Below are 26,949 nucleotides of genomic sequence, written 5' to 3' on the forward strand. Positions count from 1 at the left end.
GTAATGCAGGATACTACCTTCAAAACTGTGCATCCATTTCAGTTTTGTTCTAATCCAAGCATGTAACCTCATTAGAGGAATGCATTGTTTAAAGGAACTCTCCAAAGATTCTATTTGAAATACACTTAATGGTGTATGGTTCATTTTCTTTTAACAAATCTAAGTTTTCCTATAACCAAATTTGCACAGAGTAGGATTTAATCAAGTTAACATTTAGGAGGAAAGAGATAGGGAAAATGGGCACATGGTTTAAGATTTACAGAAACATTTCCTGGGAGTCTGCATTTCTGAGAAGCCAGTACATAAACTTTTCTGCAAACAGAAGTGAAACTGAAGTCCAAATTAACCTAGCCTTGTATCAGGAAATAGAGGACTTCAGTTCTAATCAGCAGAAAATTACTATATCTATAGAGTATATATATAAAATTATAAATAAATTATATAAAATAACTTTATATATAATGACTCTGTAGATACATAGTAATTTTCTGGTGTTAATGTAAAAAATTACTAGAACTAAAAGAAATATACAGGTATTCTTAAATCAGTGATATTAACATTTTTCTTTGTGACCGATTATGAGCCAGTTTCTCCATATCACCTCTCTCAAGTTGATGCTGAACTGGTTTTAAGGAGAGAAGTGAAATTGCCCACAGTTGAAACGGTGGATGTGGGACTTAAGACTACCTCTGTTTTATCACCAGCTCATACCTGGCAAAGTTTCTTTCAGCACCTCAAAGTTCATGTGCATTTGTTTACATATGTGCATGTGTATTGGCTGGGAATTGGAGTTAATCTAAAATACACACTAATCCGCTGAATGTGCCTCTAAATGAGAAATATTATATCCTGTTGGAGTAAGCTAGGAAAATTGCCTGGTCTGCAGAGTGCTGAATTATGTTCACAGCATATGTGATGGGCATTTTGTACTTTCCCCAAACGTACACTTCCTCCCTAAGGGGAGATTTAAATTGACCTTTATTTCTGCTAGTCGAACTTGAAAAACATTGAGTTGCAATCTCTTTCCTTAGTTTTCTCTCTTTAACCTCAGGGCTGAAGTTCAGAATCATTTTTCCAAAGAGAACCTTTCCCTCAAGCATATTCTGTAGCCTTTTCTACAGAAGAATCTGTAGAATGATGTTCCTGAGATCACCCAGGACAGGCTCCCAGTCACACAAGTATTGTCCCTGCGTTGGCCTCTGTACCTGACATTTTGAGGGCCCGAGTCCCTCACTTTTGGGCCAAGCCAAGAGAAGAAATAGCAATTCAAAAATCCATTGTGGAGACTGCAGTAGAAATGAAGAACTGGCTCCACCCCCACAGGATGTTATCCCAGCTGCTTTCCATTCACAGTCTGGTTCTGAGCAGACCAAGGAAAACACAGGATAAGGCTCTGCTCAGGCTCAATTATATATTCAAATTGGCTGTATTTAAAAATCCCTAAAAACTGTAATGGCTTAATTAAGCTGGTAACTTTATGGCATGCTTCTCCTCACAGCCTAACTCAAAGCCCTTTCTCTTTCACTGAGAAGTGTCAGTGTGACAATTCTGGCTTGCTGGGATGGCTGCCGCAAGGAGGAGGGGCTCCAGGATGGGAAAATGAAGAAAGTGGATCTTGGTGGAAGCTACATTTCTCTTGTGGCAGATGGTCTACAAATCTGCAGTCCTTTGGAGTACATAAAACAGGTCTCTGGGGAAAGAGTAGGCGTTAATCTAGGTTCTAGGAAGAGTAGAATGAATTTTCACATGCTGAAGCTCATCTGTGGAGTCCATCAATTAAAAAGGGTCTATTTCAAAAAAGAGAAATTCAGGTTAAGACTTGCATGTTATCTGAAAGGAAAAGAAGACCCTCCTATAAGAGAGCAGGTTAGCCCTACCCTCACCTCCCCGCACTCCTGCCCTACCTAAATGCCATTTTTCTTACTCTCCATGCCCACGGGATATATATGGAGTAGCACTGTAATGCCACCGAATGAACTTTCTGCCTTCATGTAGAAGTGGCTGCGCTCTGTGGAGTGGCATGCTCTTCTCGCTCACTGTCATCTGCTTTACAGAAAGAGCCTGTTAGGGCTGCAACAGTTTCATTATTCAGGTCTCTTGCTATGGTTTGAGAAATCCTTTGTTTGAGGTTCTGTTGAGACATTGTCCCATGCAGAAAGTAACTTTTTAAGAAAATTAATTACTTCTAACCTTCATTTGTGCTAAAAAAATCAGACTATGTTGCCTCCAGTATCACCTATCTCATGCACTAGTAGGGAAAACTTATGTACTTAATTTTCCTCATCTTTAAAATGGGATAATAATACGAATTTTTAGCTCACAAGTTTGGTAGGATTTAATGAAATATTACATCTAAGATACTTAGCACAGTGCCCAGTTCTAAATCACTTAATGATGCTAGTTAATGAAAATAATAACAATTTTACCAAGCTCACATGCTGTAAGATTTATACTTACAGGAACACTTAACAATTATATATCTAATCTTCATCAGATAGAGAAAGAGACATATTCACTATCCTGGTTTCTCGGGGTTATCAGAGAGGTAATTGGCAACCTAATTTCACTACGTTTTGCTTATTTGGGATTCTGGTGTCTGTCTTTTTATTTCTTCTTTAACAGCTGCTTGCATTAGCCCTTTTGGGACTCCAGCTAAAGAGTTTTTCTTTTTTAGGAAGCCACATGTTCTCTATCTTTAAATCAAAGGTGAAATGCAGCGTGCCATGGCAATAATCCAACATTTGAGGCTACATGCACCTTCCGGTTTAAGCTCATTTTCTATGAAGTCAAAACTCATCCTTCGCTTTTGGAAGTACCGAAAGCCATCAGCTGAGAGAGCAGAGAACAGGCATGAGAAGGAGGCCCCTGGTGGCCAAAATGAGGCTTCTCCCTCTCCGTTTTTAATGGCATGCGAAAGGCATTAATCCACACTTTCATTTTCTCTTAGCCAAATAGAAATGTCTTGAGATAATGTGAATACCTTATGGCATAAGTGACTTTCTAAAGTATCTTATTAGAACTCCTTATCTGTGTAAATTAGGCAGCATTGGGGCTTGATAGCCAGAAACAAATTTCTTAAAAGCTGACAACTGGGAGAAGCACACAAAAAGTTAACCAAATGCCACAAGGGAAACTTCCAGAGGACGCGGCAGCTCTAGCATGTTCGCAAGGCTGGTGCCTTTCTGCCATGTCACATGCAGGTGACTTCCTTGGGGGGCAGCTTTATTCAGAAATGAAGTCAGATTTCCCAAATGCCTCTCAAGAACCATGAGGAAAACTACATGGTCACAGATGGATGCTGGGATATTACTGCAGAAAACAGATAACAACTTTATCCTTGTAGGGTGTTCAATATGCTTTTGAGAATGATACCCCAGATTTCAAGTGCATGCGTTTTCAAAAATAAGGTTATAGAGTATTTAGGCTGCTTTGCTGATTTTCATGTAGAAAAGGGTAGAGTGTTGGAGAAAATCCAAACAAAATGCAAAGAAATAAGCAAACAAAAAACACTTCTAGGAAGTGTTTCCATCTCTTCAGAATGCAAGGTTATGTGTTGTTTGATGAAATTAGCTTATCTAAGGGTGTGTGAGGAAGAGCCAGGGACTAGATTACGTTGCCGAAATGCAATCTCTACCTCTTTCCACTCCACCTTCCTTGCTCTGCCCCCAGAGGCTACACCACATTGATCCTCACACTAAGCCTCCAACTATTCTGTTCAGATTTACTTGGAAATAAAGAGCTACTGTATTTATTTTCCTGAGAGACTCGGCCAGAGGCCTACAGAATCCATCATCTACACTGTTTTCTTTTATTTTGAAGTTTCTCCTTACAGGACTGCCTCCCTGCAAACTTGTGTTGGCTATTATGGAGAGACACCATTTCCTTTGAAAATTGATTCATTCATTCCATAAAAATTCACTGAACTCTATTGTAAAGGTCAGTATGCTTTCAACATAAAGAAAATTTTCTACATTCGGATTTTTCTTGTAGGTGGTTTTGTGCGCATGCGCTTTTTCTTTTTGCATCTGAGTTTTACGATTCAAGCTGTATTCTTAAAATTCAAGTGCCATTTGATTTTTTAAAATGTGGGCCATTTATCTTACTACATGAATCAATTTTCTCTACTCTTCCCTTCATCAATATTGTTGCTTTTCAATTCCTGCCATATATTTAAGGTAGATGGTTAAAGCAGTGTGACCACAGTTAAAGACACATCAGAATGTCTCCTGCTGAGGCAAAGAAGATGAACATAGTTAATGGATAAATAATAGGCCAATGCTGAGGCCAATATTTATCCATCTGCTACAATAAATCTTGATAACTTGAAAACTACCAAAACAAGATGTCAGAGGAGCCAAGATGGCCGAATAGGAACAGCTCCGGTCTACAGCTCCCAGCGCGAGCGACGCAGAAGACGGGTGATTTCTGCATTTCCATCTGAGGTACCGTGTTCATCTCACTAGGGAGTGCCAGACAGTGGGCGCAGGTCAGTGGGTGAGCGCACCATGCGCCAGCCGAAGCAGGGGCGAGGCATTGCCTCACTCGGGAAGCGCAAGGGGTCAGGGAGTTCCCCTTCCAGGGGTGACAGATGGCACCTGGAAAATCGGGCCACTCCCACCCGAATACTGTGCTTTTCCGACGGGCGTAGGAAACGGTGCCCCAGGAGAGTATAGCCCGCACCTGGCTCAGAGGGTCCTACGCCCACGGAGTCTCGCTGATTGCTAGCACAGCAAGTCTGAGATCAAACAGCAAGTCGGCAGCGAGGCTGGGGGAGGGGCGCCCGCCATTGCCCAGGCTCACTTAGGTAAACAAAGCAGCCTGGAAGCTTGAACTGGGTGGAGCCCACCACAGCTCAAGGAGGCCTGCCTGCCTCTGTAGGCTCCACCTCTGGGGGCAGGGCACAGACAAACAAAAAGACAGCAGTAACCTCTGCAGACTTAAATGTCCCTGTCTGACAGCTGTGAGGAGAGCAGTGGTTCTCCCAGCATGCAGCTGGAGATCTGAGAACGGGCTGACTGCCTCCTCAAGTGGGTCCCTGACCCCTGACCCCCGAGCAGCCTAACTGGGAGGCACCCCCCAGCAGGGGCAGACTGACACCTCACAAGGCCGGCCAGGTACTCCAACAGACCTGCAGCTGAGGGTTCTGTCTGTTAGAAGGAAAACTAACAGAAAGGACATCCACACCAAAAACCCATCTCTACATCACCATCATCAAAGACCAAAAGTAGATAAAACCACAAAGATGGGGAAAAAACAGAGCAGAAAAACTGGAAACTCTAAAAAGCAGAGTACCTCTCCTCCTCCAAAGGAACGCAGTTCCTCACCAGCAACGGAACAAAGCTGGACGGAGAATGACTTTGACGAGCTGAGAGAAGAAGGCTTCAGACGATCAAATTACTCCGAGCTACGGGAGGATATTCAAACCAAAGGCAAAGAAGTTGAAAACTTTGAAAAAAATTTAGAAGAATGTATAACTAGAATAACCAATACAGAGAAGTGCTTAAAGGAGCTGATGGAGCTGAAAACCAAGGCTCGAGAACTACGTGAAGAATGCAGAAGCCTCAGGAGCCGATGCGATCAAATGGAAGAAAGGGTATCAGCCCTGGAAGATGAAATGAATGAAATGAAGCAAGAAGGGAAGTTTAGAGAAAAAAGAATAAAAAGAAACAAGCAAAGCCTCCAAGAAATGTGGGACTATGTGAAAAGACCAAATCTACATCTGATTGGTGTACCTGAAAGTGACGGGGAGAATGGAAACAAGTTGGAAAACACTCTGCAGGATATTATCCAGGAGAACTTCCCCAATCTAGCAAGGCAGGCCAACATTCAGATTCAGGAAATACAGAGAACGCCACAAAGATACTCCTCGAGAAGAGCAACTCCAAGACACATAATTGTCAGATTCACCAAAGTTGAAATGAAGGAAAAAATGTTAAGGGCAGCCAGAGAGAAAGGTCGGGTTACCATCAAAGGGAAGCCCATCAGACTAACAGCGGATCTCTCGGCAGAAACCCTACAAGCCAGAAGAGAGTGGGGGCCAATATTCAACATTCTTAAAGAAAAGAATTTTCAACCCAGAATTTCATATGCAGCCAAACTAAGCTTCATAAGTGAAGGAGAAATAAAATACTTTACAGACAAGCAAATGCTGAGAGATTTTGTCACCACCAGGCCTGCCCTAAAAGAGCTCCTGAAGGAAGTGCTAAACATGGAAAGGCACAACCGGTACCAGCCACTGCAAAATCATACCGAAATGAAAAGACCATCGAGACTAGGAAGAGACTGCATCAACTAACAAGCAAAATATCCAGCTAACATCATAATGACAGGATCAAATTCACACATAACAATATTAACTTTAAATGTAAATGGACTAAATGCTCCAATTAAAAGATGCAGACTGGCAAACTGGATAAAGACTCAAGACCCATCAGTGTGCTGTATTCAGGAAACCCATCTCACGTGCAGAGACACACATAGGCTCAAAATAAAAGGATGGAGGAAGATCTACCAAGCAAATGGAAAACAAAAAAAGGCAGGGGTTGCAATCCTAGTCTCTGATAAAACAGACTTTAAACCAACAAAGATCAAAAGAGACAAAGAAGGCCATTACATAATGGTAAAGGGATTAATTCAACAGGAAGAGCTAACTATCCTAAATATATATGCACCCAATACAGGAGCACCCAGATTCATAAAGCAAGTCCTGAGTGACCTACAAAGAGACTTAGACTCCCACACATTAATAATGGGAGACTTTAACACCCCACTATCAACATTAGACAGATCAACGAGACAGAAAGCCAACAAGGATACCCAGGAATTGAACTCAGCTCTGCAACAAGCGGACCTAATAGACATCTACAGAACTCTCCACCCCAAATCAATAGAATATACATTTTTTTCAGCACCACACCGCACCTATTCCAAAATTGACCATATACTTGGAAGTAAAGCTCTCCTCAATAAATGTAAAAGAACAGAAATTGTAACAAACTGTCTCTCAGATCACAGTGCAATCAAGCTAGAACTCAGGATTAAGAATCTCACTCAAAACCGCTCAACTACGTGGAAACTGAACAACCTGCTCCTGAATGACTACTGGGTACATAACGAAATGAAGGCAGAAATAAAGATGTTCTTTGAAACCAACGAGAACCAAGACACAACATACCAGAATCTCTGGGATGCATTCAAAGCAGTGTGTAGAGGGAAATTTATAGCACTAAATGCCCACAAGAGAAAGCAGGAAAGATCCAAAATTGACACCCTAACATCACAATTAAAAGAACTAGAAAAGCAAGAGCAAACACATTCAAAAGCTAGCAGAAGGCAAGAAATAACTAAAATCAGAGCAGAACTGAAGGAAATAGAGACACAAAAAACCCTTCAAAAAATCAATGAATCCAGGAGCTGGTTTTTTGAAAGGATCAACAAAATTGATAGACCGCTAGCAAGATTAATAAAGAAAAAAAGAGAGAAGAATCAAATAGATGCAATAAAAAATGATAAAGGGGATATCACCACCGATCCCACAGAAATACAAACTACCATCAGAGAATATTACAAACACCTCTATGCAAATAAACTAGAAAATCTAGAAGAAATGGATAAATTCCTCAACACATACACCCTCCCAAGACTAAACCAGGAAGAAGTTGAATCTCTGAATAGACCAATAACAGGAGCTGAAATTGTGGCAATAATCAATAGCTTACCAACCAAAAAAAGTCCAGGTCCAGATGGATTCACAGCCAAATTCTACCAGAGGTACAAGGAGGAGCTGGTACCATTCCTTCTGAAACTATTCCAATCAATAGAAGAAGAGGGAATCCTCCCTAACTCATTTTATGAGGCCAGCATCATCCTGATACCAAAGCCTGGCAGAGACACAACAAAAAAAGAGAATTTTGGACCAATATCCTTGATGAACATTGATGCAAAAATCCTCAATAAAATACTGGCAAACAGAATCTAGCAGCACATCAAAAAGCTTATCCACCATGATCAAGTGGGCTTCATCCCTGGGATGCAAGGCTGGTTCAATATACGCAAATCAATAAATGTAATCCAGCATATAAACAGAAACAAAGACAAAAACCACATGACTATCTCAATAGATGCAGAAAAGGCCTTTGACAAAATTCAACAACCCTTCATGCTAAAAACTCTCAATAAATTAGGAATCGATGGGACGTATCTCAAAATAATAAGAGCTATTTATGACAAACCCACAGCCAATATCATACTGAATGGGCAAAAACTGGAAGCATTCCCTTTGAAAACTGGCACAAGACAGGGATGCCCTCTCTCACCACTTCTATTCAACATAGTGTTGGAAGTTCTGGCCAGGGCAATTAGGCAGGAGAAGGAAATCAAGGGTATTCAATTAGGAAAAGAGGAAGTCAAATTGTCCCTGTTTGCAGATGACATGATAGTATATCTAGAAAACCCCATTGTCTCAGCCCAAAATCTCCTTAAGCTGATAAGCAACTTCAGCAAAGTCTCAGGATACAAAATCAATGTGCAAAAATCACAAGCATTCTTATACATCAATAACAGACAAACAGAGAGCCAAATCATGAGTGAACTCCCATTCACAATTGCTTCAAAGAGAATAAAATACCTAGGAATCCAACTTACAAGGGATGTGAAAGACCTCTTCAAGGAGAACTACAAACCACTGCTCAAGGAAATAAAAGAGGATACAAACAAATGGAAGAACATTCCACGCTCATGGGTAGGAAGAATCAATATCATGAAAATGGCCATCCTTCCCAAGGTAATTTACAGATTCAATGCCATCCCATCAAGCTACCAATGACTTTCTTCACAGAATTGGAAAAAACTACTTTAAAGTTCATATGGAACCAAAAAAGAGCCCGCATCGCCAAGTCAATCCTAAGCCAAAAGAACAAAGCTGGAGGCATCACACTACCTGACTTCAAACTATACTACAAGGCTACAGTAACCAAAACAGCATGGTACTGGTACCAAAACAGAGATATAGATCAATGGAACAGAACAGAGCCGTCAGAAATAATGCCACATATCTACAAGTATCTGATCTTTGACAAACCTGACAAAAACAAGAAATGGGGAAAGGATTCCCTATTTAATCAATGGTGCTGGGAAAACTGGCTAGCCATATGTAGAAAGCTGAAACTGGATCCCTTCCTTACACCTTATACAAAAATCAATTCAAGATGGATTAAAGACTTAAATGTTAGACCTAAAACCATAAAAACCCTAGAAGAAAACCTAGGCATTACCATTCAGGACATAGGCATGGGCAAGGACTTCATGTCTAAAACACCAAAAGCAATGGCAACAAAAGCCAAAATTGACAAATGGGATCTAATTAAACTCAAGAGCTTCTGCACAGCAAAAGAAACTACCATCAGAGTGAACAGGCAACCTACAAAATGGGAGAAAATTTTCGCAACCTACTCATCTGACAAAGGGCTGATATCCAGAATCTACAATGAACTCCAACAAATTTACAAGAAAAAAACAAACAACCCCATCAAAAAGTGGGCGAAGGACATGAACAGACACTTCTCAAAAGAAGACATTTATGCAGCCAAAAAACACATGAAAAAATGCTCACCATCACTGGCCATCAGAGAAATGCAAATCAAAACCACAATGAGATACCATCTCACACCAGTTAGAATGGCAATCATTAAAAAGTCAGGAAACAACAGGTGCTGGAGAGGATGTGGAGAAATAGGAACACTTTTACACTGTTGGTGGGACTGTAAACTAGTTCAACCATTGTGGAAGTCAGTGTGGCGATTCCTCAGGGATCTAGAACTAGAAATTCCATTCGACCCAGCCATCCCATTACTGGGTATATACCCAAAGGACTATAAATCATGCTGCTATAAAGACACATGCACACGTATGTTTATTGCAGCATTATTCACAATAGCAAAGACTTGGAACCAACCCAAATGTCCAACAATGATAGACTGGATTAAGAAAATGTGGCACATATACACCATGGAATACTATGCAGCCATAAGAAATGATGAGTTCATGTCCTTTGTAGGGACAGGGATGAAATTGGAAATCATCATTCTCAGTAAACTATCGCAAGAACAAAAAACCAAACACCGCATATTCTCACTCATAGGTGGGAATTGAACAATGAGAACACATGGACACAGGAAGGGGAACATCACACTCTGGGGACTGTTGTGGGGTGGGGGGAGGTGGGAGGGATAGCATTGGGAGATATACCTAATGCTAGATGACAAGTTGGTGGGTGCAGCGCACCAGCATGGCACATGTATACATATGTAACTTACCTGCACATTGCGCACATGTACCATAAAACCTAAAGTATAATAATAATAATAATAATAAAAGGAAAAAAACACACACAAAAAACAAAACAAAACAAAAACAAAAAAACAAAACAAAACAAAACAAAAAACAAGATGTCAATAATCAGTATGATGTGCTATATCCTTCCAGAACAGTTTTATTAGAAAGTTATGGAAATGCTGGAAATAAAGATTGCAATAATTTTGTGGTATTCTTTTGGTCCCAAAATGAAATCATCCTTTATATTAATGTAAAGATCTAGAATCTCATGGGTTTCCAAACTTTAATATGCACGAGAATCATCTGGGGTGCACTTTGGTAAATACAGATTTATGGATTCTGTCCATAGAGATTCTGATCAAATAGGCTTGGTCTTGGGCCGTGGGTGAATCTAATACAGACAAACTAGGCAACATTTTGAGAAACACTGATTTAAGTTCTGCTGCTATTCATTAAGAGTGGTGAAAGTGGGCATTTTTGTCTTTTTCAAGTTCTTAGAGGAAATGCTTTCAACTTTCCTCCATTAAGTATCATATTGGCTGTGGGTTTGTCATATATGGCACTTATTATGTTGAAGTACGCTCTTTCTGTGCCTAGTTTGCTGAGGATTTCTATCATGAAGGGATCCTGAATTTTACTGATTTTTGTCTGCATTTATTGAGGTTGATCACATGATTTTTGTCCTGAATTCTGTTTATGTAACTTATCATGTTTATTAATTTGTGTATGTTGAAACATCCCTGCATCCCTGGGAAAAATATCACCTGACCATGGGGTATTATCTTTTTGATGTGCTATTGGATTTGATTTGCTAGTATTTTCTTGAGGACTTTTGTATCTATGTTCATCAGGAATGTTGGTCTATAGTTTTCTTTTTTTTGTTGTTTCCTTGTCTGATTTTGCTATTAGGGTAATACTGACCTCGTAAAATAAGTTAGTGAGAATTCCCTCCTCCTTGATTTTTTGGAATAGTTTCAGGAGAATTAGTATTAGTCTTTCTTTGTATGTTCAGTAGAATTCAGCTGTGAATCCATCTGGTTCTGGGCTTTTTGTTGTTGGGAGATTTTTTTTATTACTGACTCAGTCTTGCTACTCATTATTGGTCTGTTCAATAGTTATATTTCTTCCTGGTTCAATCTTGAGAGGTTGTGTGTTCCCCAGGAATTTATCAATTTCCTCTAGGATTCTAGTTTGGGAGGAGGACGAGGGTTGAAAACATACCTATTGGGTACAATGTTCACTGTTCAAGTGATGGGTACACTAACAGCCCAGATTTCACCACTGCAAAATATTTGTATGTAAGAAAATTGCACTTACTTGTATCTCCTAAACACAGAAAATAAATAAATACATTCTACTGCTATTCATCATGTCTGAGAGGCAAGTAATTACTTAACTAATCAACCCATCAACTAACTGATACTTATGTAGGGACAAATATGTTCAAAAACAATGTGTGTGTATGCTGCTATGAGGTATTTGCATTTCTTTTCTTCTCTGTTGCTGCTGCTGCTCTATCCAGTAAAATGGTAATTTTTGGTTCTTATATGCGTTGATGGATAAGGTGAAAACAACGCTTATTGGCATAAATCATCAATGAAAATTCCTGAAAGAATCTATTAAAAAACAATTGTTCTTACCTGTAGACTAAGCCTTCTTTAAAATAAAAATTAAAAACCATTAAATTACTATTTCCTAAACTTAATCAAGTAGCAAAGTATTGGCAAACTTTTTGGGGAGACTGTGGTAAAAAATATATTAAACTAAAATCAATAAGGGTATGATTTTGTGATAAGTGTATCCCTATTAGTAAAACATTTTAAGATGAACCTCCCAATAATATATTTATAATGTTTGCTATTGACTATCTTAACATAAAATTTTACTAATATTATGTACATTATGAAATGGAAACAATAACGTAAATTTAAAATATGATAAAATAAATAACTACAGTTGCAATATTTTCTTCCTATATATCCAATAAATCATGAAGTATTATGTTCTCAACTGTCCTAGTAGCCTTGTTTCTCTACTCTGGCTTTGTGCATTTTGACTGACTCTGTCTTTGATGAAAAGTAAGTACTTAGTTGGCGTGTATTTAAAAATAATTTCCTACATGTGGGACAATAATTTTTTTTCAGCCCTGACATTAGTTAGTGATTCTCAAATAATGATCTTTGGTTGGTAATTTCCAGTAAGCACTTTAAAAATATTTTTAGGCTGTCTTTCCCAAAATGGCACAGAAAAATATATGAATGGGTGGATTATTCTCAATTTCAATTTTGTCATTCATAACCTGTTTACACCATTAGTCCCTTGCTATAGCTTATCTATGCTGATTATCTCCAAAGTGTGTGTGTACACTTCTGGATCCTGTTTTGGTTGTATTACACTTTGATACTATTGCTTGTTTTGTTACTCATGTTAAAATTTTTATGGTACACTTAGAGTTTCTCTAAGTTTCTGTAACTTCACTGGTTTCATTGATCATTCCCTCCAGTGAATAGTCTTGACATATATTTGAAAGTGCTTTCAAACTTTATATGCAAAGGAATCACCTAGGGATCTTGGAAAAAAATGCAGATTCTTACTCAGAATCTGAAGTAGTGGCTGAGTTTCTGTATTTTTAACAAGGTCCCAGGCATATGCCTGATGCTGACAGTCTGTAAACTGAAAGGTCTTCACTTTGTGTTTGACCCTCACTAACGCTACACTCTGTTATTGATCACATTTCCAGACACGTACCCTATATACTCAACTATTTATATTTTCCATGATTGTGGAGGTCACCTCAGCAATTCTCATTGATGATGATGATGATGGCATTTTTTGACATCCACTCTGTAATCATTAAGCCACTTTTTATCTCTAAAATTCACTCCCAAAAAGCATTCTGTAATCATGTTTTCATCTTAGAAGAGTGTCAGCATAGCACATGTGCCAAAGCTTTGTCTTCCTTTAGGGATTTTCAAAGATTATTCTAAGTGTTCTGATTTATTTATTTATTTATTTATTTATTTATTTTTTGAGATGGAGTCTTACCCTGTCGCCCAGGCTCGAAGGCAATGGTGTGATCTCGGCTTACCACAATCTCCACCTCCCGGGTTCAAACGATTCTCCTGCCTCAGCTTCCCCAGTATCTGGGATTACAGGTGCCTGCCACCAAGCCCAGATAATTTTTGTATTTTTGTTATAGATGGGGTTTCACCATGTTGGCCAGGCTTGTCTCGAACTCCTGACCTTGTGATCCACCTGCCTCAGCCTCCCAAAGGGCTGGGATTACATGCATGAGCCACTGTGCCCGGCCTCTTATTTACTTATAAAAGCTTTCAACAAGCACCAAGAACTACTCATGACACATGAAAGAGAAAAAGAGCGTGAGAGAAAATACACTAAATGCTAAATGGATGCGCACCAAAATATTCAAACTGCGTATTTCTGGAGTTGTTATTACAGCAAATTTTATTTTCCTTTTTTCTTTTTTTCTTTTTTTTCCTGAGATGGAGTCTCGCTCTGTCGCCCAGGCTGGAGTGCAGTGGCACGATCTCGACTCACTGCAAACTCCGCCTCCCAGGCTCAAGCGATTCTCCTGCCTCAGTCTCCCTAGTAGCTGGGACTACAGATGCATGTCACCATGCCTGGTTAATTTTTTGTATTTTTAGTTAAGACAGGGTTTCACGATGTTAGCCAAGATGGTCTCGATCTCCTGACCTCGTGATCCGCCTGCCTCAGCCTCCCAAAGTGCTAGGATCACAAGCGTAAGCCACTGCCCCCGGCCTATTTTCTTTATTTTTAAATTTCCTTTTTCCTATTTTTTTTGTAACTTCTATGTATTACTTGTATAATAAAGTAATGTTTAAAAACTTTCAAAAGTCTAGAACAACTTAGATCTATCACTTTTGCTTTTGTAACTCATGGAAAATACCAAAAATTTGGTGTCTATTTGCATGATTTTTTATTCCTTATTCCCTTGCATTTGGTCACATTTTATTTGTTTCTCTGGCAGTACTTACTAGAGGAACATTTTTACAACCCGACATTTCCTAGCACTTTGTTAGGCACATGATGGTTACTCAGATCTACCTGTTGATTGTTTTTCAATTTTCGGTCTTTATTGAATTTCCACACAGATTATATGGAAGGAATTTAAGCAGTCCAAATATCTCCTTGAAATCACTAACATGTCTGATTTGCTCATACTAAAGTTTATGTCCTAAGCAAGGTCATAGTAATGGCTGAGTACATGCCAAGAGAAAATGCATGGCAAGATATCAGTGGAAGTCCACATAGAATTTAGTGGATATTACTCTAAATTTTTCATCTCTTAACTCGCCTGTCTTCCCACTTAGAAATGACCATAATTCTGAATGGTCATTGGTATTGGTATTGACGTACTGACAACTGAGTAGATTCTGAGATGACAAGTTAAATGGTGCTTCCACTCTGAAGAAGACACTAGAGGAAAAATGAAAATTACTTGGGGGTATCTGCTGCAAATCACATTAAATTCACTTCCTTTGTTTCTGCCGAAGTTCTGCCAATATGTTCAGGTTGATTTAAAAGGAATATGATGAAAACAGAAAACTGTTTCTAATCACAGCTATTAATTACTATGGACTGAATTCAAAGAGATTTCCTAATTAAAATTTCAAAGTATCCTAAATATAATGTGAGATGTGAATGATGAGACAACACAAGGGATTTCTTTGTGACAGCCTACAAGGCATCAAGGCAGGAGTCAGTTTCCCAAGTGTACATAAAAGTAGGTCCATTTTTAAAATGATTTCAGAGAGCCTCCACCCACTGGAACAAGACATCCCTGTCCTAGTTGTAAATCCAACAAAGTCAAACTTGGAACAGCTGTCAGTGATACAAGAAACTGGAAAAGCCTCATGTGCTGCACGGAAATACAAAAATGGACTAGTAAACCATGATGAGGGTCCATGGGATCCAAGAACAACCAACAAGGACACATAGTCAATAAGCTGCACTGGTTTATTGATTCAGCAAGCTTTCCTGGCTGCCCATATATGCCAGGTACACTTCTAGGCAGTTGGCATACATGAGTAAATGGAATGGAAGAAGATCCCTTCCCTTGTGAAGTTCATATACAAGCAGACGGAGACAGACAATAAATAATATATCCAACTACTAGATACACTGCATTGTGTATGAGAAGATGAGAGGTGTTATAATAAAAGTAGGGTAGGAGAATGGAGAGCTGTGGTTATGAGGAAGGATGGGAGTCAGATGGGTTGCAATTTTGAGCAGGGTATCAGGGTAATTGTCATTGAGAAGGGACACTAGAATTGAGAGCCAGAAAAGATGAGGGAATGAGCCATGCTTGGGGAAGTTATCTTGGGGGAAGAGCTCTCCCTTCTCCAGTTCATAGGCCCTTATGTGGAGTGTGGTTGCCACATTTGAGGGATTGGAAGGAAACAAGTGTATCTAGCATGGAGTGGACAGGTGAGAAGAGTCATAGGACATTTGATTTATCAACAGTGCCCCAGATCGTGTAGGTCACTGTAGGCCATAGTACCGACTTTGGCTACTTGACATGGGATCAAATTTCAACGGCAATTTTAGTGTCCATTCTCTATGTTTTCTTTTATCATTCCTTTTCACCTCACTTAAAATGTTCCAGTCCTGCTCCTACTGTGTCCTTTCCTACTACTTGTATTCTCATAATATGCTCCCTAATTTGTCTTTGCTTATTCTAATTTTTATTTTGAGAGCAAATTTGCTTACCTAAGGTGCAGGCAGCTCTTTCATTGTGAAAAAAACACCATCTAGGAACATCACTGCTTCTCAAATTAAGTCAAAACTTCTCTCTTTATCTTGTAGGATCTGGCTTCTATGTACTCTTCAACCTGATACTTTCCTATGCACCTTTCAATCCTTCACTCCAATTTCTATGCCTTTGCTCATGCCATTCTCTAAATACAAATTGTTTCCAATCTTCTCTTGTTGCCACCTTATCCATTCTTTGATCTCCCCAAATGCCACAGTCATCTTTATAATCACTACTAATCCCAGCAACAAGTTGTCTCTCACGTTTCCAAAATTCCCATCACTTTGTTTTCGTATCTAAGATAGATTTTATGCTATCAAATACTAATTTTAAGTGGATTCAGAAATGCACAGGGGGAGAGGGGTAAATCTGTGTCATATTCATGCTTTAATTTCCCCCAAAGATCTTGGAATATCAGTGTACTAATACATGTTGATAGAATACGTTTCAGCACTCAATCTGTAAACATAGAGAGCTTTCGCATTATTGACACAAGCCCACTCAGGACATAATGGCCAATCTTCTTCATCATGACGCATGGACATTTAACTTTGTGATTATAGATACCTCTGTACTCCTTGTGACTGTCCATGCTTCAAGCCCAAGACAAGGAATACTGTATTAATTTAGGAATCCATCATATTTTTAAAGCCGTGACAACTAGCTGTATCATAAATATAGCAGATCACCCAGCAGCATAAATAATGGAAACACTGTCTTGGGGCCAATAAAAGTGATTGATGCTATGAATTGCTATTAACCCTGGTTATCCTTGTTCCATGTGGATCTCTGTAGCCTGTCTTTGTGCTTCAGATTGGCACTGCAGAAGCAGCATCTGTGAAAACATCAGACATCGAACAGCCACTGCATTTTTCCAGTCTGAATTTGCAAATGAAGGCGAAGGTATCTGATCCAGTGTAAACTAGGTCCACACAGAGAGATGTGTCCTTATCATATTCATATTAATTATTAAGGAGCACTTAAAATGTGTGGAATAATAAGAATTAAGTCTTTCTGTTTTTACTTTTATTTTAAATAATAGAAATTTTTAAAATAACTTGCCCTTTACTTGGATGTCATAGATAAGGATGTCTTTTTTTTTCTAATGTTCTATAAACATTAGAAAATGTCTTTAGATAGTTAATTTGGCTCCTTACATACTAAAAAGGGACATTTTGATGAAAATTTGATCTACAGAAGCATCCTGATAGAAGAAAATGCCATCTCAGAACCAGAAAACCTGGTTTCTGATTCTAGCTCTACTATTAATTAGCTTTAGTAGCTTGCATGGGTTACTTAACCTTCCTTCATCAAGCTCTGTCCCTTTACATATACAATGATGGAGAAAAATGAGATAGGTGTGCTATGTATTCAGGACCTATTTTGTGCAAACTGCTTTATCAACCTTTTCTGATACTAAGCTTTTAGTGACATTATTATCTCCATTTTATAGATGAAAAGACTGGGGTTCAAAGAAGCTATGTAATTTTCCCAAGGTTATATAAAATAAGTGTCAAACCCAAATCCTGGTCAATCTGAGGTCCAATCCAAAAATTATGCAATTAAGACATTGGAATATGAAGGTAGAAAGACAAAGGTAGAGTGTTTTGCAGAATGTCCTGCCTTGAGAAGTTGATATAATTATTCTGCATGCATCCAATCTTGAGAGATAGTAATGACTTAGGCTCCTTTGCCAAATGTGCCAAAACTGCTTCCCAAGTCAAGTCACAGCAGAAGGGATAATTATGGATGACTGATCAAGCAGACCACTTCCATTTAGAGTTAAAACAGTGAACATTTTAGAATAATATTCAGCTTTATTAAGGTGGATTCATTTACTGGGGTCTACTGCATATTGGAATTCTGATTATGAGAAGCTTCTATATCTAGCTCAGTGGGAATCTTTAAAAATGGTCTTCTTAGAGGTCTTTTAAAATGGGCATTCTTATTTTTCTGTGTTACAGCAGCACCAAAGTAAGTACTTTCTATCTTTAGGTCTATGTTCATATCATCTTTGAAGTGTCATGACTTACCCTCTTTTATACTCAAAATGTGTACTTACTTCTTATTCAAGTATATGCTGCCCTTCTGGCTTCCATCATTTTTGTTTTACATTAGAGTAATTTATGTATCTTTCAAAATAAATCCTTATATTCCCAAAAGGGTCAAATACAGTATCTTATACAGAGTATAATATAAACTTGTATCACGATACCTAAATTTATAATTCAGGTCAAAAATGGAACTTTCCTTTTATTTATTTATTTTTTCCTTACAGCTGCATTCCACCCAAGATATTTTAAACTGGGCAAGGGAATTTGGGGAAGTAGCTGGATTCCCAAATCCAGCAATTCAACTCAAGATGGAGTTAGAATTGGTCCTTAAAAACAAAGCTATTGGATATTGCATTAGAGTAGGTTTCTAGGGAAATAGGCTTTGAGATAGAGATTCATATCCATGCAGTTTATTGAGTAGTGCTTTCAGCGACAGTGGCTGGGGGAAAGAAGAGGAGGTAAGGGAAGCAGGAGTGGGCAAAGGGAGAAGTTATATAAGGTAGATGCAACCAAAGTTTTGGTTGATCCTGCCAGGAGCTTTAGAGCTGAGAGAGCCCTTTACAGTTGTCTTGAATTGAAGATAGAGGGTGCCTTCCTCCCCACTGTCAATAGATGCATAATGACCCTGGAAATAGGCAGAACCTTGGGAAAGGCAGCAAATCTGGACCAGCACAATTCCTTAAAGGGACTCAGCTGTGAGCAGGGACTCAGCTGTGAGCAGTAACTCAGCTGTGAGCTGACACCATCTAAGAATATGGAAAATAGGGGACTTCATGTTGAAGGGGTGGGATCTGAATAGGGTACCCCAACATCAATGATACCCCTTACAAATGATAAGAAAGGAGTACTGAACACTATATTCAACACCACATATGACTATACTTCTTTGTTCACATTGGCTGTTTGAAAATTATTACTCCATGGCATTCACAAATGTGGAGCAATGACGAAGTCGGAAACAGGGTTGTCAAGAAGCATAGACTGTGTATCCAGAGGAGAAAATAGTCTCAAATACATGAAAGGGCAGATTTTCAAGTTTCTTCAGTCTTGTGGCATAATCCTGAGCAAGGAGGAAAAGGGAGTAAACTGAAATAAATTGAGTGTTAATGCATCCTGGGCATCATCTTAGGTCTTTTATATGCCTGGGATATATAGTTAGATAAAGGTTTTAAGAGTCAGTTAGATAAAAAAACAAAACAAAACTGGGGGCTTTTATTTTTGGACCAATGCAAAAAGAATCACTTCAAATAATTGTTAAAAATATAGGTTCCTAGGTCCCGCCCCAGGTCCATTACGTATTTTTTTTTTCAGATTGAGCTGGGAAATACCAATTTTAATGAACACAGTGAATGATTTTAATGCTCATTAAAGTTTGGGTACCATTATTGTGGGAAAAAAAGTATGTAGTTAAGACATTGGAATATGAAGGTAGAAAGTCAGAAAGGTAGAGTGTTTTGCAGAATGTCCTGCCTTGAGAAGTTGATAAAATTCTTCTGCGTCCATCCAATCTTGAGAGATAGTAATGACTTAGGCTCCTTTGCCAAATGTGTAAGCTTCTATTTGCCATGGTTTCTGTTTAAATAAAAAAAAATTGTGTGATTCCTTTAGCTAGTAACATCTAATATGTATGGTATTACTGATAGCCATGTGAAACATCTACGCTTTGAATGGCTTCAGGGACAGGCATGTCCAAGGCATAAAGAAAACACACAGAGTTAGACTTTCTTTGTTCTGTTTCTTCTCACGACCTATTGTTAGTGTTCTCTTTTTTCATCACAGGGAGCATAAGGTTTGTGCATTGCAATGTACTGGTAAACTGGCTTTCCAGTAAACAAACAAACATGAGGTCCAGGTTTGTAGTGTTTCTGATTTCCATGGTGCAAGTATTCCCACTTGATCATGGCTGATTTCAGCTTATCAATGATTTAACAACTGGCTTGCAAAATTCCTGATTGTTTAAAAATCAACTCTCTTAATCAGGAAGAGCTAATTCCAGCACACCACGGATATAGCTACCACGAATATGTTGTTTTGTGTTAATTGTGGCAAAAATGTTTAACGTGAGATCTACCCTCTTAACAGATGTTTAAGTGTACAATACAGCATTGTTAAGTATAGATACAATACTGTGTGTAGTTTTCTGGAACTTAATCATCTTGCATAACTGAAACTTTATACCTGTCAATAGAAACTCAATATTTTCCCAACCTCCCAGGCTCTGGTGACTGTCATAAAATGTCGACCATTAATTCTTTTAACTTGCCAAATTTTGTCTTGGTAGCATTTCCCCATATCTAGATAACTTGTTGTCTTTCAAATTTGATCCAAATTTCTACGTCATGAGACTGCAAACTTTTTCTGAAATGGGCCAGGTGGTAAATATTTTGGATTTGTAGGCCATGGTCTCTGTCAACCACTCGATTCTGCTGTTGTAATACAAAAGTAGCCATAGACAATATGTAAACAAATGGACTTGGCTGGGTTCCAATAAGACGTTATTTATAAAATTAGGTTATGAGCTGGATTTGGGCCACAGGTCATAGTTTGCTGATCCCAGTCCTAAATCAAGTGGGCGGCAGGGTTTCCTGAACAATACCTGTTGTTTCTGGACTCTTGGAAGGTACTTTTCATCCCTTGAAGATCCTAAGTGTGGTACCAGCACCTGAGAGCTAACAGACATTTTTCCTTTCTAATGTGAAAATGGCCTCGCAGGGAACAGCCGTAATAAAATCTTAAATGATGAAGGAGGGAAGGCACCATCTTAGACCCACTGAAAAATGAGCCCTACAAAAATGGAATCCAGCTGTTGCTCAAGCTTGACCTCTTAGCTCTTTCTCTATGTTGATTTCTGTGAATCCCCCACAGCATTCTTTCTCAATTACAGCAAACGCAGCTCACAAACCTGCCCAGGGAGTAAAATTAGACAATTTGACATAAAATAGATGCCTTAGAAAGAGGCAGGCAGGCACATGGAAATACCAGTAACTGTTGCCTAACAGGGTAATCCCCTGGGTGTCTATAGACTTAATTATGTTAATCACATCATCCATCTTACATAGGGAGGCCAGTCTGTTGCCAAGAAGCCTGGAGAGAAAATGATTTTGCTAAAAATGCCCACCTTTCAGGATGAAGGAAGTCAGTCCTCCTTTTGCTGTAGGATCCAGGCTCAACTTCATGGCATTTGGAGATGACCTAAACCAGTTTGGGACAGAGCCATGGCTTCCCAGCTGTATTGTACTGTCTAACACATCAGACATACTTCCCTGCCTGTGAACTTCGTAGAGAAGCACATTGAGACATAGGAACACATACAAACCAAACAACTTTTTAAAAAAGTCTCTTTGAGATAAAGGAGGAACAAGAGAAGAAGCAGTGACTCAAACAATGTAGAATGTTCAACGCCTGCTTACAAACTCAAACTGCCTTCCAGAAAACATGTTTACTTCTCCACATTTTCATCTAGTAATTACTTCAAAATATCATTTCAAGAAATGATTGTAATCCTTATCCCATTCTCAATTAAGCTATATGAGGGAAAAGGCAATAGTCAATCAAAATGAGTACTTTTAAAAAATCTTTATTTATTTATTTATTTAGTCAGTAATAATTCTAAGTCAACTACATGCTTCAGAAGATCTAAAGTGGTATAGAGCAGATCCTTGCAAATTCAGGCCAGCATGCCGGAAAGGACTTTCCCTGTAGCTGACAGTTGTTCTCCTGATTCATGATGAAGACATTTCAGTCTCCATCTGGCTCTTGTAGGAGGTCAATCCAGAGATCCAATGTGTCCCACCAGTACAGTCCAGCCCAGAGATTAAAAAATGAGCACTATTTCATGTGTTGTATGATAAGCACTAAAGACCCTCTTCACAGTCCTTTCTTCTCTCTTTATCCCAGTGAGAGTAAGAGAGGCAGTTTTCAGAGAGCAGAACACAGACTTACAGAAGTAGCAAGTGACTGCTTGACATGGTTTCTAACCTTGAGGATGACAGAGGGTGCTGTGATGGGTACTCAACTAGGCAGCACATTCCAGACTTTTAACCATCTTCTTGGTCTCTGAAGAGTCCTAAGAGTCCTTTATAGAGACAAAAAAAAAAAAAAAAATGCAGGAGGAGAATTTCCTTGTTTGTGTCTAAAACAAAGAAGATTTTTATTACAGAGAAAGACTTTGTCAGTCACGGGTGGCTCAAAAGTCTATGGTATAGGCTGCACATGGTGTCTCATGCCTGTAAGCACTTTGGGAGACTGAGGTGTGCAGATCACCTGAGGTCAGGAGTTCGAGGCCAGCCTGGCCAACATGGTGGAACCCCATCTCTACTAAAAATACAAAAATTAGCCTGGTGTGGTGGCATGCATCTGTAATCCTAGCTACTTGGGAGGCTGAGGCAGGAGAATTGCTTGAACCCGGGAGGCAGAGGTTGCAGTGAGCCGAGGTCACGCCACTGCACTCCAGCCTGGGTGACAGAGCAATACTCTGTCTCAAAGAAAAAAAAAAAGTCTATGGTATAGTGACCTGGTAAGATTAAGAGTCTAAATAGTCTTTACATTTGTGAGATTTCTTAAAATTTCCTTTCTTTTTCTATTTTCCTATTTTGGAAGTTATTACACCTTGTTCTATTATGTTGTTACTATTTACTGCCCAACACAGAAGTAGTCCACAATCTCCAATACTAAAGCTGCCTGCTGGTCCAGATTTTCTGGCTCTCCCAATTTGTAAGGTCTAATTAGTAGCAATATCTTTCTTCTCCAGAGGGATTTTCACTACACACTAGAGACTGAATTGGAACAACTTGCTTGACTAGCTCTGTAACTTTACAGGAGTCTGGGGAGTTAAGTCTCCCCTAAACACACTATATTATTATGTGATTAAAGTGTTTCCAGATTTGCTCACTCTCAAAGCCAGTAACAGAAACAGGTGCCCACTGCCCTCTCTGGCCTTGAGTTGGTATTCATTTGCAATATTAAGATTGGAGGGAAATCCAGCACTCCTTACTAAGAAAGATTTAAAGTATATCTTTGCAATAAGAATAAATTTAACTCCATGAAGCAGTGTCTTATTTAAGATTACATAAGAGCAGATTAAAGTCATCATGATGGAGGAGGCTTCAAGGTGGCTGACTAGAGGCACCCAATGCTCTCCTGCTCAACAACAACAAAAAAACCCAAAATAGCTCATATATAATCACACTTTAAACAGAGCATCTAAGAGAGAACACTGGAATTCTGTACAGAAGTGACAAGAAACACCTGAGGCACAGGAAGAGAAGGAAACGAGGTGGCAGTCAGCCTGGCCAGGATTGGATGGGAGTCTGGAGAGGCTCCCCAGTGTAGGGAAAGGATAAGTAAAATATCCTCCACTGTCTACATTCCCACCATGGACTCCTGCAATCCTAACCACAGGAAAGTCCCTTGACCCTAGCAGGCTCTGAGTCTTCTATAGGAAGCTTCCTCCAGTCCATGCGATAGCATTACTCCAGAGAAAGAGCTCAAACTGGGTACCACATACCCCTTAAGATCCAAGAAGCTGAAGTATGGTGCCATTTTGAGGGCCCAGTTCCTCACCAGACTGCATTTTGCCTTGGGACCCAACCGCCCCTACATCTCCACATCCCTGGAGCCCGACTGACATCCCTCTGTGTCCATGCAAAGGGCTTCGGTCACACATTGCAGGTTGCACCCAGCTAAGCAGCGAGGTCCTCAGCACTCTAGTACACACAATATCTCACACACCTGGGAGTGAGCAGTGCAGCACACCATGTAGTCTGCTGCCGGGACAAAGGAGCCAAAGCGTGCACTCCCTGGAGCCTGAGAACTGCCTACCTGGGGCTGCTGCCACTGATGGCAATGCACTCAGTCAGCAGCATGGCCCCCAGATGTGTGCACATTCCCTGAGGATAGGCTCTCCCCTCCCACCAGCACCGTTGTTGCTGCCACCCAACCATGCTGCCTGGGGGCCTGGCATTCAGGATCACCTGCCATGCCCACCACAGCCTGTGCCCAAGCACACCACCACACAGCCTGAGTACAGGTCTGCCTACCCTGAACATGCCACCCAGGGGCCTGGGGATCACTTTATCCATCTGTTGCCCTGGTCGTGCATACATCCTACCAGGGGACCCAACAAAACACCTGATGCCGGTGCCCAAGCACACTGTCCAGAGGCCTGGGGATTGCCCCACCCTGTCTACCACCTCTGACAACTGTGCACTCCTCTCAACAGCCTGAGGACAGACCCACACAGCCTTCTGCCATGATCACTGCCAGCATTCACCTGCATGCAACCCCTGAGAGCCAGAGGACTGGTTTGTTCAGCCCAACACAGCCATGACTGCAACCAGTACTTGCTGGCTGGGAGCCCAAGTGTTGTCCCACCATCACTACTGCCCACATGATGCATGCTGCCCAGGGGCCCAAGGATCTATCCACCCTCCCCACCTACCACTGCCACTGCCAGCACCTGAACAAGATGTCTGGAGGGCTAAGAATTGGCCTGCCGCAGCCTGCAAACACCAGTGCTTGTATATGCACCCTGAGAGTCCAAGGACAGGTATGCTCAGCTCACTGCTGCCAGCACTGCGGCCTAAGGAATGGTTCTCCTGGTGTCTTTGTCCCAGAAAAGCCTCATTACAGCTTCCACTAACAAGAACAGCCCAAACAAACCAGTGAGGAAAGATACCACTGATGCTTTTTAAAGCTAATTCCAAAAAAATTACAGAGAAGGAATTCTCCCTCACTCTTTCTATGAGGCCAGCACAACCCTGATATCACAACCAGAAAAGGACACAACAAAAAACGAAAATTCTACCCCTGATGAACGTAGATGCAAAAATTCTCAACAAAATACAAGTAAACTGAATCCAACAGCATATTATAAAAGATAATACACCATGATCAAGCGAGATTTATTCTAGGGCTACAAGGACATCTCAACATATGCAAATCAATAAACATGAGCTATCACATCAACTTAATGAAGGACAAAAGGCATATTTTTTTTAGTCAATGCAGAATAAGCATTCAGTAAAATTTATCATCCCTTCATGACAAAAATCCTCAATAAACTAGGCATGCAAAGAACATATCTCAATATAATGAAGGTCATATATGACAAACCAGCCAACATCATACCGAATGGGAAAAAGCAGAAAGTCTTTCTTCTAATAATTGGAACAAGACAATGAGATCCATTTTTACTACCCCTATTAAACATAGTACTAGAAGTTCTAGCCACAGCAGTCAGGCAGGAGAAATAACTAAAAGAAATCCAAACTGGAAAAAAAGAAGTCAAATTGTCTTTGTTTGGAAATAACATATTTTTACATTTAGAAAAACATAAAGACTCCATAGAAAAAACTCTTTGCTCTGATAACTTCAGTAAACTTGCAGGATACAAAATCAACATAGAAATATCAGTAGCATTTCTGTACACCAATAATAAACTAAAAAAAAATAAGGCATTCCCATTTATAACAGCTACAAAAATATTAACTACCTTGGAATAAATTTAACAAAGGAGGTGAAAGATCTGTACAAGGAAAACCATGAAACACTGGTGAAAGACATTGAAGGGGACACAAACAAATGAAAGACATACCATATTCGTGGACTGTAAGAATATTGTCAAAATGACCGTACTGTCTAAAGCAATCTACAGATACAATGTAATCCCTATCAAAAGGCCAATGAAAATTTTCATAGAAATAGAAAAAAATATTAAAATTTGTATGGAACTCACAAATAGTTTAAATAATGAAAGCATTCCTGACCAAAAAGAACAAAGCTGGAGGTATAGTACCTAACCACAAAATATAATACAAGCTTACAGTAATCAAAACAGCATGGTATTGGTATAAAAACAGACACATAGACCAATGTAATAGCATAGATAAGCCAGAAATAAATCCACACAATTTCCAGCCAACTGATTTTCAACAAGGCTCCCAGAACATACACTGGGGAAAGGACACCTTCTTCAATAAATGGTGCTGAAAAAACTGGATATTCATATGCTGAAGAATGAAACTTAACCCCTATCTGTCACCACATACAAAACTCAACACAAAATGAATTAGACTTAAATATAAGACTCAAAAGTATAAAATTACTAGAAGAAAATATAGAAGAAACACTACAAGATGTTGGTTTAGGCAAAGATTTTATGGCTAAAACCTCAAAAACATGGGCAACAAAAATAAAAATAAACAATTAAGAGCACAGTAACTAAAGAGTTTTTGCAAAGCAAAGGAAGCAATCAACAGAATGAAGAGACAACCTGTAGGATGGGAGAAAATATTTGCAAACTATTAATCTGACAAGGGACTAATGTACAGAACATGCAAGAAACTCAAACAACCCAACAGTGAAATAATAATAATAATTAATAATCCCATTAAAAAGGGGGCAAAAGGCATGAGCAGACATTTTTCAAAAGATGACATACCAGATGGCCAACACATATATGGAAAAATGCTCAACACCACTAAACATCAGAGTAATGCAAATAAAAACCACAATGAGAAAACCTCTTCTCTCAGTTAAAACAGCTGTTGTCGCAAAGACAAAAATAACAGATGCTGGTGAGAACGTAGAGAGAAGGTGACTTATACGTTATTTCTCTGAATGTAAATTAGTACAGCCATTATGGAAAACAGTATGGAAATTTTTCAAAAAACTTAAAATAGAACTACCATACAACATAGCAATCTCATTACTAAGTATTTATACAAAAGAAAGAAAATCAGTATTTCCAAGAGATATCTGCACACCTAT

Source organism: Pongo pygmaeus, chromosome 8 (genome assembly GCF_028885625.2).
Source record: "Pongo pygmaeus isolate AG05252 chromosome 8, NHGRI_mPonPyg2-v2.0_pri, whole genome shotgun sequence".
Classification (NCBI taxonomy): Eukaryota; Metazoa; Chordata; class Mammalia; order Primates; family Hominidae; genus Pongo; species Pongo pygmaeus.